Here is a 12,386-nt window from a genome sequence, read left to right as displayed (position 1 = left end):
GTATTGAATTGAACTACAGACTTTATAGTTTTACATTTCCCACTACTTCTTGGACAAAACAGTTTGACTATTCTGCCAACACCTCAAAATCAATTCATCTGAAACCTAACTTATCATGTTCCACATAAAACCTGATTTTCATGTTCTCATTTTGGGTTAATGATACCACCATTTTCCCAGTCACCCAGGCTTGACACCTTCACACTATGCCAGCTTTAATCATAGTGAAGTACAATTTTGATTATTTCACACCTTTCAAAAACATTCTATGGCAGTTCTTCAGCCTTGAATCCAAGCTCCCTTGGCCTCCCTTCCTGACCTTATTTTCCCCTCCTCCCACTGTGCACCATATGCTGCTGTCAGAGCTTGACTGTTGGGGTCCCTCTGGGCCTCATTCAGTGTTCCAGGTACCACTTGCTGAGAGTGGCCCTCATGGCCTCAAGTCCATTTATCCCAGCTTCTCCTGAAAGAAAATTCCTGTGAAATCACTATTATTCCCTAGCTTACTTCCATTTTTTTTTTTTTTTTGATTCTTGGTATTGAATTAAGCATTTTCATTTTCTCTCTCAGAAATCGTTTCATTCCTTGTTGAAAAACTTTAGAAGCAACTAAGCCATCGAAAAGTCTTTTTCAAAATTCTTCCCTAATATAAGAAAATGTTAAAAGAAGTCTAAAACATATCCTAATATATTTTCAGCAGGAAGTAAGCAATTGCCAAGCTTAAGCACTGTCAGGCATGTTTCTCAGAGTAAAATGAAGCTCTTGTGGGTGACAAGTGAAGCTTCTACTCCGCAGAGGTGGTGCTGTGCCATGTAATTAACCTTTTCGTCTCTGGGCTACTGTGTGATTAAAGGGTCATGGGTGTGCCCTGTGTGTGGAGTCACAACTTGTTAAATGTCATTATCATTTCACATCCACGTATGTATTGAAATAGATATGTTATTTTCCCTCTGACATTCTGTGCTTTTGCAACTGAAGGCATCTGTTCAGCACCCTAGACCCTTATGTAACACACGAGGACAACTTTGGCAACATTCTTTTCGCCAGGGAGTCAACACTGCTTTTGAAATTTTCCTTTCATTAGTAATTGTTAGACTAGGTCACTGTGAGCAAGTTAATCAGCATTGGGCACTGGAATACTTACATGGGAGACGTGTTAACAAACATTTAACACAGGAAGAATGGTGAAGTAATTGCTAAGCAAAAAGTCAGAAAACTCATCCTCTGTGTTGTAGCTAATACCTGTGAGTGCTCATAGAAGGGTCTGTATCCAGTGTCCTTATTGATAAAATACGTGATTGGCTTTTTTCACTTCCTGTGTTTTGCAGGTGATCCATATCAACAATTTAAATATGCTTCCTTATTTTTTCATATCTGAACATATTTCGGTATATGAATGTCATAGTTTATTTAGTCTGTCTCTTGCAGATGGGCATTTAGGTTGTTTCCAATCTCCTATTTTTATAAACAACATTGTAATGAACATTCTTGTATGTATGCTCTTGCACACATGTGAGTTACAAATAGGATAATTTTCTTAGAAAAGAATTATCTCATCAAATGGTATATGCAGTTTTATTTCTGATACAGAGTGTTATTTTTATAGAGAACATTGTAATGAACATCCTTGTGCTTATACCCTTGCACACATGTGAGTTACAAAATAGGATAATTTTCTTAGGAAAGAATTCTCATCAAATGTTACGTGAAATTTTATTTCTGATGGAGATTGTTCAGTTCCACTCTGAAGAGTGTGCATTAGTTTTATATTTTCATCAACAATGTGTGGTGTGAGCTGATTTCCAACCTTTACCAAGTATCTTCTTTATTTATAATTGCCATGCTGATAGGTGAAAAATGATCTCTCAGTGATGTATTTGGAATATCTTAATTATGAGTGAGGTTGAGGATTACATCCTCTGTTTAAAAGCCTCATTTCTTTATTTTTATGATGAGTTTCTTGAAATATCATTTGCCTGTTTTTTTGTTGTTTATTAAATTATTGGTCTTTTATTTTTGCTAAGTCATAATATTCTTTTATTTCGAGAAAATCAGTCTTAGGGAATACCTGTGTTTCAAAGTTTTGTTCTGGTTTCTCCTTTCATTATTTATGTGTAGACTTTGTTCTTACTATTTCTTTGATTTGTAGACATTTAGTATATTACAATCTGTATGACATTTGGCTGTTTAGATTTTTATTAGATTTTTTCATTCCAGAACTAATGAAAAATATACTTTTTCATATTGTCTGCTGTACTTTGTAATTTAACTTTTTTATGTGGAAATGTTTGATTCACTTGGAATTTATTTTGGCGTAACCAGCAGAGTGAGATCCAAATAAACTGCCGTCACCAGGGTAGTTATTGAGTATTTTCTTATCCTCTACTGATTTGAAATGCCACATTTTTCATGAATCATGAATTGAGTTTTCATGTGTAGTTGATATGAATTGCCAAGAGCAGTATATACTATGCTTTATTTTCCAAAGTTATTTAGTCACAGAACCACTCCCACAACACACACGCAGCTTCTTGTGGGACTAGCATTATGTAGTACACACCTTGGGAAATTCTATCTTATTAAAGTTTTGTTTTTGTTTTTTATAACGTGGGATGTCTAATACAACCCAACTAAGTTTTTCCTATAATATTTTGTAATGAGAGACTCATTCATTGATTGTATGGTTCCTTGTAAATCTTGTGCCTTAGGTATGCTCACGTCCAAAAATTCTTGTGCCCTTTCTATTTGAAAGGAGAATTAAATGAGCAGACAGGTAGCTTATTTTTCTGGAATTCTGCCAATTGTTTACATTAGTTTTAAAAATGAAAGAACTTTGATAAAAGATTCCAGAAGAAGGTAAATTAGATATCTTCATTAGTTAAACTAAATGACTGTGATGCCAAAATCATTTTCTTACAACAGAACCTAAATCATGAGAAATTTGGAAATTAAAAATTAATACCAATACCATATGATTTGTTACAGTATATTTATATTACCACTTTTTCTGGTTGTTTTATAATTAAACCATGCTTTTGTACATGACATCCAATAATGGATTTTTTTTTCTAGCACTGGAGAGTGCTTGTAAGAAAAATCCTTTATTTTACAAATATCTCTAGAACTCTATTTAATATAAGACATGAAATTATTTAGACTACAATTTGGATACAATGTAATAAATCATATAATAATTATAGTTTATACATTCAAATGTTTCTGTGAAGTATTTTTCACTCAAGCTTTGAAAATATAGCCTTATATTTTATCCAGAGCAACTAAGAGAATGGCCCCATGGTCTGTGCTCACAGTTGCGAGATGACTGCCACAGATCCAAGCATTTTCAAGATGGCAGGAAGCGGGTAGCAACCAGTGATGGCAGCCCCCACTGTCCCAACTCCAGTAGATGTTTAAGATAGGAAGAAGAGAGAGAACAGTTACTGACATGTGCCTCTTCTATTCCTAGAAACCTCATAGCAGATAGATGTTCATTTATATTTTATTGACCAGAAATGCATCACGTGGCCACCTCTAGTTTTACTGCAAGGGAGCCCCAGAAAGTGAGGTTTTTAACTTTTCCAGCCTCTGTAGCAGAAGCAGAGAAGGAAGAAGAGGGTAGGAAATGGATGTGTTGCATTGCCAGTCAGCAATGTGTGCCATATTAGTGAATAAGAATAATCATCATAATATTAAAAATAATAGCTAATCGGGGCTGGCCCCGTGGCCCGGTGGTTGGGTTGGCGCGCTCCGCTGCAGGCGGCCCAGTGTTTCGTTGGTTCGAGTCCTGGGCGCGGACATGGCACTGCTCGTCGGACCACGCTGGGGCAGCGTCCCACATGCCACAACTAGAAGGACCCACAACGAAGAATATACAACTATGTACTGGGGGGCTTTGGGGAGAAAAAGGAGAAAAATAAAATCTTTAAAAAATAATAATAATAATAATAATAATAATAGCTAATGTTTATTGAGGCCTTACCATATGTGAGGCACTATTCTAAGCTCTTTACATGTATTAGCTCACTTAGTCCTCACAACAACCTTTTGAGGTATATACTATTGTTGTCTCCATCTTATAGATGAGGAAATGGGGAGGCACAAGATGGTCTTTGAGAGGCTCACAGCTGGTAAAAGTAGGAACCAAGATTGAAGCCCAGCATTTTGACTCCTTGACTTTGCTCCTAGTTTTTCTCTTTTAGGACAACAAAAAAATTTCCTTCTTTGTAAAAGATTCTATTTTTTTCCTTATAATTTATAATAGGAAATATATTTAGTTCAAGTTGCACAAATACTGAAGAATAGTGGAGAGAAAAAAATATTAAACTATTGATTTTTTAAAAAATAAAATTCCATTTTTTATGGTTGAAAGAGAACTGTTCCAATTATCATTTTATCAGTTAAATCCCAATGAAAATTGTCTTTCTAACTCATTTAACTCAAATGAATTTTCAGTTTCATATCTAGATTAAGACAAGTTCAAAGACTTTGTTTTAAATTATTCCTGTCATTTTGCTGTCTAGTTTAAGTTGTATTTGAGCTTTGTTCTAGAAGGTTAAAGACTGAACTAGTTTACCAAGTAAAGCAAATATAATCTGGTTCCCAGAAGGTCTGTCACCAGCAGCATAGAACAATAATTGATGAAATTTGGTTAGGGCAGCTCTCTCATGTTTCTTTTAGAAAGAGTTGGGTTAAACTATGAATCCATGAATTTTGTGCATCAGCTACACACTTTCAACAATTCTTTCAAGGAATTGAGCTTTGCTTCTCCTATTCCCACTCAAATTCTAAATGGTGGTTTCCGTAGATCTCTAACTGCTACTGAAATCATATAAAATGTATGTCAGTAGACGATGGGAGTAAAAAGAGAACTTTAAAAGCACATGCAAAGTAAACACAATGGAAAGTGATCACAGGTTGAGAAGAGTCCTTTCTTCCTAAAATCCCCTTTACATGTTAGTTTGCCTGTGGCTTTTCCTCAGCTCTCTTTTTTTTTTTATCACTACACACACTCTTCTTAAGAAAGCTCATGCCCTACCATAATATCAATAACTACCGCAACAAAGATGACCTGTTATCAAGTGCTTACCATGTGCCAGGCACTCTGCTGAGCGTTGCACATAATTTATCTCCTCCAACCCTCCCAATAACCTTGTGAAGTAGGTGCTATTCTTATTCCCACATTAAAGTTGAGGGAAAAAATGGGGGTTAGTAAGGTTAAGCAATTTGTCCAAGGTCACACTGATTGCTAATTGGAAAAAATCCAAGTTATTTGAATTCAAAACTTGTGTTCTCTACCATTTCACTCTGCTTACACTCTTTTCCATAGCTTCAAGTACGACCAGTTTGCTTCTAAGTTAAACCTATTAGTATAACCAATTCTTCCTCCCCAAGTTTTAAACCTGTGAAACCATGAGCCTTCTGTATACCCTTAATCACCTCAACATTATCCAAAACTGAGCTCCTCTCTAGGCTCAGCCGCATTCTACCACCAAACAAAATAATTCAGTTCTTGGTGAATAATATCTACAAGTATCCAGTTGGCCAAGATGGATACCTGGAAATTAGCCTCAACTTTATATTTTAATACTCACCTCCATGCAGACCAAGATTTTTCTGTTCTTTGTCCTTTCTCTTTTCCATTTTCATCACTTCTGTTCCTCACCTGGGCTTTGCAATCACATTTTGCCTAGATTTAAATCACTAAACCCGTCCCTTCTTAGAGTGATCTTTCCAAAGTAAAAATTTGACTGTGTTATTTCCTAGCTTAAAATGAGTTAATGGCTCCCTTAAAGATAAAACCCAAACTGCATAGCCTGGCATAGTCAGTGCTGATACCTCCCTCCTCAGCATCACTTCTCATCCCTCCCGCACTGGTACCCTGCTCTCCATTCCTACAATATCTGAGTTCTCCCAAGTGTTTCACATCCCTGCAGACCCTTGCCTTGTACAGCTGTTCTGTGAGCTCTAACACGGCCTTCCCTCTTCAGGAAGCTCTAGCAAATGTAAAGCTATTCTTTAAGTCTTAGGTATCCAGGAGGGCTTCTGTGTCTGCTGTCCCTTCTCCCTCTGCCCCCTGCCAAGTGTCCTTCCTAGGCTGGAGAACTCCACATCATACTCCTCGTGTTGTGTTGTACCATTTGTTACCTCTCTTATTCTCCTTATCAGAGGAAAGCACATTTAGGTCAAGAATCAACCTCTTGGGGCCAGCCCAGTGGCGCAGCAGTTAAGTTCGCATGTTCCACTTTGGTGGACCGGGGTTTGCTGGTTCGGATCCTGGGTGTGGACCTACCCACCACTTGTCCGGCCATGCTGTGGTAGGCGTCGCACATATAAAGTAGAGGAAGATGGGCACGGATGTTAGCTCAGGGCCAGTCTTCCTCAGCAAAAAGAGGAGGATTGGTGGCAGATGTTAGCTCAGGGCTAATCTTCCTCAAAAAATAAAAATAAATTTAAATAAATTTAAAATGAATCAACCTCTTATTTCATCTCCTCCTCCTCCTCCTTCTCAGTCATCTTTTCCTCTCAGGAACTTTTTTTAGCTACTTTGTATTTATCAACATAAGGTCTGCAAAATTAAATGAAATGTAATAGGCTCATAGCATAAGAAAGTATCTTCTCCCTCACTCCTCTCGATTCCATCCCACATCCCAGAGGCAATCACTTTTAATTCTTAGGGGTTTTTTCCTAGTATTTACCACTTTCCTATTTCTAGATAATATGCCTAGACTATTGTCAATTTATTCATTTTCGACATTACTGAATTCCTGTAAGTGGTTGAATATTTAGCTCCCTTATGCGCTCTCCCAACTTACAATCTCCTCGGGTACCCGTCTCCTTTACCCCTGCTGTCTGCACATAATAATTGTATCACAATTGATGGTCAAACGAATGTAAATATTTCTCCCCTCCAGTTAGTATTCCATGATTGTTTCCTGTTGGACAACAATGTTATTTCTAGGCTTATACTAACAATATTTTTTAAAATTTGCTCAGTATTTATGCATACCTGTCACTATTTTATCCAAAATCTGACAGCTCTGTGAAATAAGCAGCCGTCATTTTTGCAAACATTCCCACACAGCAGACTTGCTTTCAGTTCCCTGGCTGCTCTTCTCTCCTATGGCCCAGTTTTCTCCCATATGATCTCAACTGGCTGCTCTGGGCCTGGAACACAAGTGTCATCCTGGGAATTCTTTTTGCCACTTTGCTGTTTTGTCCCCTCACTTTCCCTGGATCTCATGTTTTTCTTTTTTCTTACATTTCTCCCTTGTTTTGCAAAGGCACACCTTCCAGTAGCTTTCTAAGAATGTTTGTATAGGGGTTTTGCATGTCTGAAAATGTCCATTTTCAATACTCATCTTATTGGCAACATAACCATCTCTTCATTGGAAATAATTTCTCTTCAGAATTTGAAATCCATCTTTCCCATCTTCTGAAATTCAGTGTTGCCATTGAGAAACCTAGTTGCATTCTGATTCCTTCCCTTTTTATGTGACCTATTTTGGTTTGTTTTTAATGTTCTGGAAGCTTTTAGGATTTTCCCTGTATCCTTAGTTATATGTAATTTCAGTCTTGTACTTTGACTTGAGGAAAATGGAATAAAGGAAAGAATGTTCCTACTGTATCACTGCCTTGTCTTTTTTCTCTTGCTCTTTATATTTAGCTGGTTCCCAAGATCCTGCATCCCCTGATGGAGTCATCTGTACTCGCAGAGTGCCACTAGCATCTATGAGGAAAAATTAAAGTCTTACTCTCATATTTCCAAGGCCTTTCTCAGGGTCTGGCCCATAGTTCTGAATGAGTATTTTTTGTAATATGCAAATGAGTTCTGAAAATATCACCCAAATTTTTGTCAGCATTTGAGGCCAGAATGTCCAGCTTACTTCCAGAAGTTATCTGAAAGTCCTTGCTAGCACCTTGCACTCAGATGTCCAAAAGGAAGCTCATTAGTCTCTTCAATATTTGTTCCCCACTGAACTCAATATTATGAAACATTTTTCCATATTTTCTGTTCTTCCAGTCATAGGCCCTAGAGACCTCAGACATGTCTGAGTCACTCCATAGCAGCTCCACCCTCTGCGTATCCTCATGTTCTCATGATTCTTCTTTAGAAATACCCTTACCTCTTCTTTCTCCATTCCCTTTACACTTTGCAATTTTTAAAAATACCATTTACAAATTGAGCAAAGTGAAAGGTTATTCAGACAGACCAAAGCTTTGACTATTTCAGTTAGTCTATTTATTTAGAAGAGTTTTCACAGCAGGAGAGAGGCTATAGATATTTTGAGTATAAATCGTCTTGTAGTTAGAGAAATTGAATTCTAATCTACAATAAAAACCAGCTAGTTTTTCTTTCTCTGGTTTGTATTAGAATAAGGTAAATGTGAATCATTTAAATACTATATTATACCTCACTTTTGGTTTTATTCATATCTTTTGCCTTTGTACCTGTTATTCCTTCGGCCAGGTATGCTTTTCCCTCCCTAGTCTCTGCTGTGGCCAACTGCTGCTTATTTGTGGGGTCCTAATTCACTAGGAGGCCTTACATCTCCAGGATATCTATCAGACTCCTGTAACCATCACACTTTTCCGCCTCTTGAGAGCAGAAAATGTTTCTTGTTAACTCTTAGGGCCTAGGTATCCTTAGTGCCTAGTAATGTCCTGGTACGTAGTAGGCCTCAGTAACCATGTGTTGAGTGAATATTCTAAATGCCTCTTTTGGTGAGGAAGATTGGCCCCGAGCTAACATCTGTTGCCAATCTTCCTGTTTTCCTTTTCCTCCCCAAAGCCCCAGTGCATAGTTGTATGTCCTAGTTGTAGGTCCTTCTGGCTCTTCAATGTGGGACACTGCCTCAGCACGGCTTCATGAGGAGTGTGCAGCGCTTCACCCAGGATCCAAACTGGCAAACCCTGTGCCACCGAAACAGAGTGCATGAACTTAACCCCTACGCCACTGGGCCAACCCTCTAAATGCATTTTTAACATTTGAAATAACATCTTCACTATATGTCCGCATCTTGCACATTGGATTCTATTAATAATCTACTTGTATTTCTGACCAGAATTTCCCTTAAAAATGATGTTATTCAAAGCCATAGTAAAATACAATATAAAAAAAGTTATTTAATTTCTGTGTCTAAAACAATGCTTGAAACAGAATAAAAAGCAGATATTTCATGAACTTACCATAGTGCACTATAGAGTTCATTTATGAATTTATTTCCCTACATTTTTATTTCACTTAGCAATTTATCAAGTGCTTTCATTTGTGTTATCTCACTTGATCCTCTCATTAACCCTAGACAGGTATTATCTCTATTGCACATGTCACAAATGATTATATAACTGGTCCATGTCTCATGGATCGTTAGTTAAGAGCTCAGACTAGAATGCAGTTCTTCTTACTTTGGTATTGTGTTTTTTCCATTATGCATGTGGGGGTGAAGGCCAAGAAAAGCCATCAGCTCTGGGAAACAAGAGCGGGGATAGAGATTCCAGGTGGAGAGCGATAGGCAGGAGAGAGAGAATGTTTGTGGAGAATCACAGGCAGTTGCCTTTAGCTGAAGAATAGGTTGTGATTTGGGAAGTAACAGATAAGATTGGAAAAGCGATTAGAATCTGTGTCGGGGGGCAAGTGGATAAATTAGGACTTTATAGTGTAGGAAATGAGAGATATTGAGAATTTGTGACTGGAGGATTGAAGATCATAATTCTGCTTTAGGACTTATCAGTGCTGTATGGTATGAATAAGAGAGAGAAACTAGAAGCAACATGACTCCAGGCAACTCGTGATATTTCAGGTGAAAAATAATTCAGTTCTGGGCTTCTAGCATAAAGTTTAGTCAGGAGAGGAAACAATGGATCAGTTCTTGAGATATTGGAGAGTGTGCGTGAACAAAGTTTGGCGACTGAATGGACATATAAGACAAAGAGAAAGAAAAGAACAAAGCTGTGTTGTTTACAATGGTGGTGGGAATGCACTCCCACCACGTGCCAGGTCCTCCCTCTCCGTCTATGACCTTTATTCTCCTGCATGATTCGTTCTTCCTACTGACCATATTAGTGCCCCATTTGTTAAGACACTTTCTGCGTAATACTATCTATAGGTATTAAAAGTAAATGAAAGCCACTGCCTTTGATGAGCTCACAGTCTCGTGGTAGAAACCATCAAGTAAACAATTTGTAAAGGATTTGTTGCTAGAGGTACCACATGCCTGTAGGACACGGAAGGGAACCCAGTTCAGCCCACGCGGGTCAGGGAAGAATTCTCTGTCTTGAGGGGGAAGGAGTTAGCTTGGTGAAGAAAGTGGGAAGGATGCTGTATATAGAGAGAACAGGATGTTCAAAGGCATTAAGTGGAGAACATGGAGCTGTGGTGTAAGTTGTTTAGTAAGCCAAACGTGTCAGCCTCTATCTCCTAAGAACAGTGGGATTATCCTACCTAACCGTAACATAATTATCACACTCAGGTAACTTAACATTGGTACAATATAATCATTTAATATCCAGCTCCTTTAAAAATTTCCCTAATTATCCCAATAATGCCATTTATAACTGTTTTACAATCCAAGAGCTAATCAACGATTGGGTGTTGCATTTAGTTGTTATGTCTTTTTAATCTCCTTTAATGTCCTTTAATCTAAACAGTTCCCTAACCTTTTCTTTTCTCTTTCTCTTGATGATGGTTTCTAAGAACCATGGCCAGTTATTTCACAGAAAGCCCCTCAGTTTGGATTTCTATGATTGTTTCCTCACACTTAGATTCAGGTTAAATATTTTGGTGCCAAGTACTACACAGGTTATGTTGTGTCCATCTCGGTGCATCACTTCGAGAGAGGATTGATGTCAGTTATCCCATCGTTGGTGACAGCAAATTTGATTATTTAGGTAGGGTGATATTTGCCAGATTTCTCCATATCCTATTCCCCCACATCCTTATATACAATGGTTTTTGTAACCATTGGTGATTTCTGCCTGATTCATTCTTACTATGTGAGTTGTAATGTGGTGAATTGTCTATTTCCTTTATGTCTTTGGCATCCTTGGTTGACATTCTTCTGTAAATAAGAGCTTTCTTTTACCCCATATTTATTTTTAATTTTTTAGTGTCAGTATGGATGCACTATTCTTTTCTTTTTTCCATTGTATAATAGTCCATTCCCATCATTACTTATCCAGTGCTCAAATTGTCCTAAATTTGGTCAAGGCTGCCCTCCAGTCTGGCTTCTCTGCCCTTGTGACACATCTCTGTCTTTGAGCACAGTCTTATTTTCTGGCACAACAATATGTGCCTGCCTCATTTCACACTTTCTTGGTCTCAGCCCTAGAATCAGCCATTTCTCTAAGTGCTCTGGTTCCTGTCAGTGAGTAATGATATTTAGAAACCAAGATCTGAGGGCCAGGTGTGCTCATTGCTACAGCAGTGTCATTAACTTCTGGGCTCTTTTGGGGCATCAAGCTAGGAAAAGTTGTTTTGTTGTTGTTGTTGTTTTTAACCTTGAGTTTGTATTGATACCTAGAAATTTAACCCAACACTTCATGGTTCTTCCTTTCCTTCTCCCATTCCATATTTGCATTTCCTTTCCCACAAGGAGCATCCTTGCTGCCAACAACATCAACTTATTTACCCACCTGCTCAGTCTTATCATACACACATAGTAGTTTGAGAATCACTATGTCTATACCACCACCAACAGCAAACTTACTAAGGAAAGTTCAAATTGTCTTTATAATTTTTTTTACTTTAAAGTGTATTCCATTAATCTTATGCTTGCTTCCTTATAGTTTTAGATTTTTAAAATGTTTCCTTTTACTAATGAAGTATATACACAACCTTAACTATTTGGCATTACCTGCAGTTCTTTTTAGGAAAACTGTAGTTTTGTTTGAGTGTAAATTTTTAAAGATAGCTAGGTATTTACTAATTAAAGTGTCTGAAATATTTAATGTATTTTAATTAAAATAGCCATCAAGCCACTTTAGAATTAAATTTACATGTGAATTAACAACCTCCAAATGCTCTATTTCTCACCCACCTTTTTTTGATAACACCAACAAGGTTTAATACTTTTCTAAAAATATGAAATAGAACCAGATGGAAAAGGGCCGATACACATTTATATTTATATATCTGTTTATAAGCTGTAAATGAGTGTGTTATTTGTATTTTACTGCATTCATTTGTCATCTGTTCCCTATAAAGGGACTGTGTCTCAAAAACAAAGAAATAAAAAATCCAGAGGAAAATAGTTTTGTTACTTCAGACATACTGTGTACCAGCCATACAATTTCATAGAGAATTCCTGCAGATAACCCCTCTCTAAGGGACAAAGAAGTCTTTGGTGTTTCCTTGAATTTAGAATGGGCCAGTAGTTTCTTTGAAGCCT

At 37.4% G+C, this 12,386-nt stretch overlaps 1 protein-coding gene across 3 annotated transcripts in view; it reads left to right on the top strand.

Moving 5' to 3' along the window:
* Window positions 1–12,386, top strand: part of DIAPH3 (diaphanous related formin 3) — a 484,563-nt gene that overhangs the window by 354,881 nt on the left and 117,296 nt on the right. The window lies entirely within an intron of this gene.

Source organism: Equus przewalskii, chromosome 16 (assembly GCF_037783145.1).
Source record: "Equus przewalskii isolate Varuska chromosome 16, EquPr2, whole genome shotgun sequence".
NCBI lineage: Eukaryota > Metazoa > Chordata > Mammalia > Perissodactyla > Equidae > Equus > Equus przewalskii.
The sequence above is the reverse complement of the archived record's forward strand: the minus strand, read 5'-3'. Positions and strand labels throughout refer to the sequence as shown.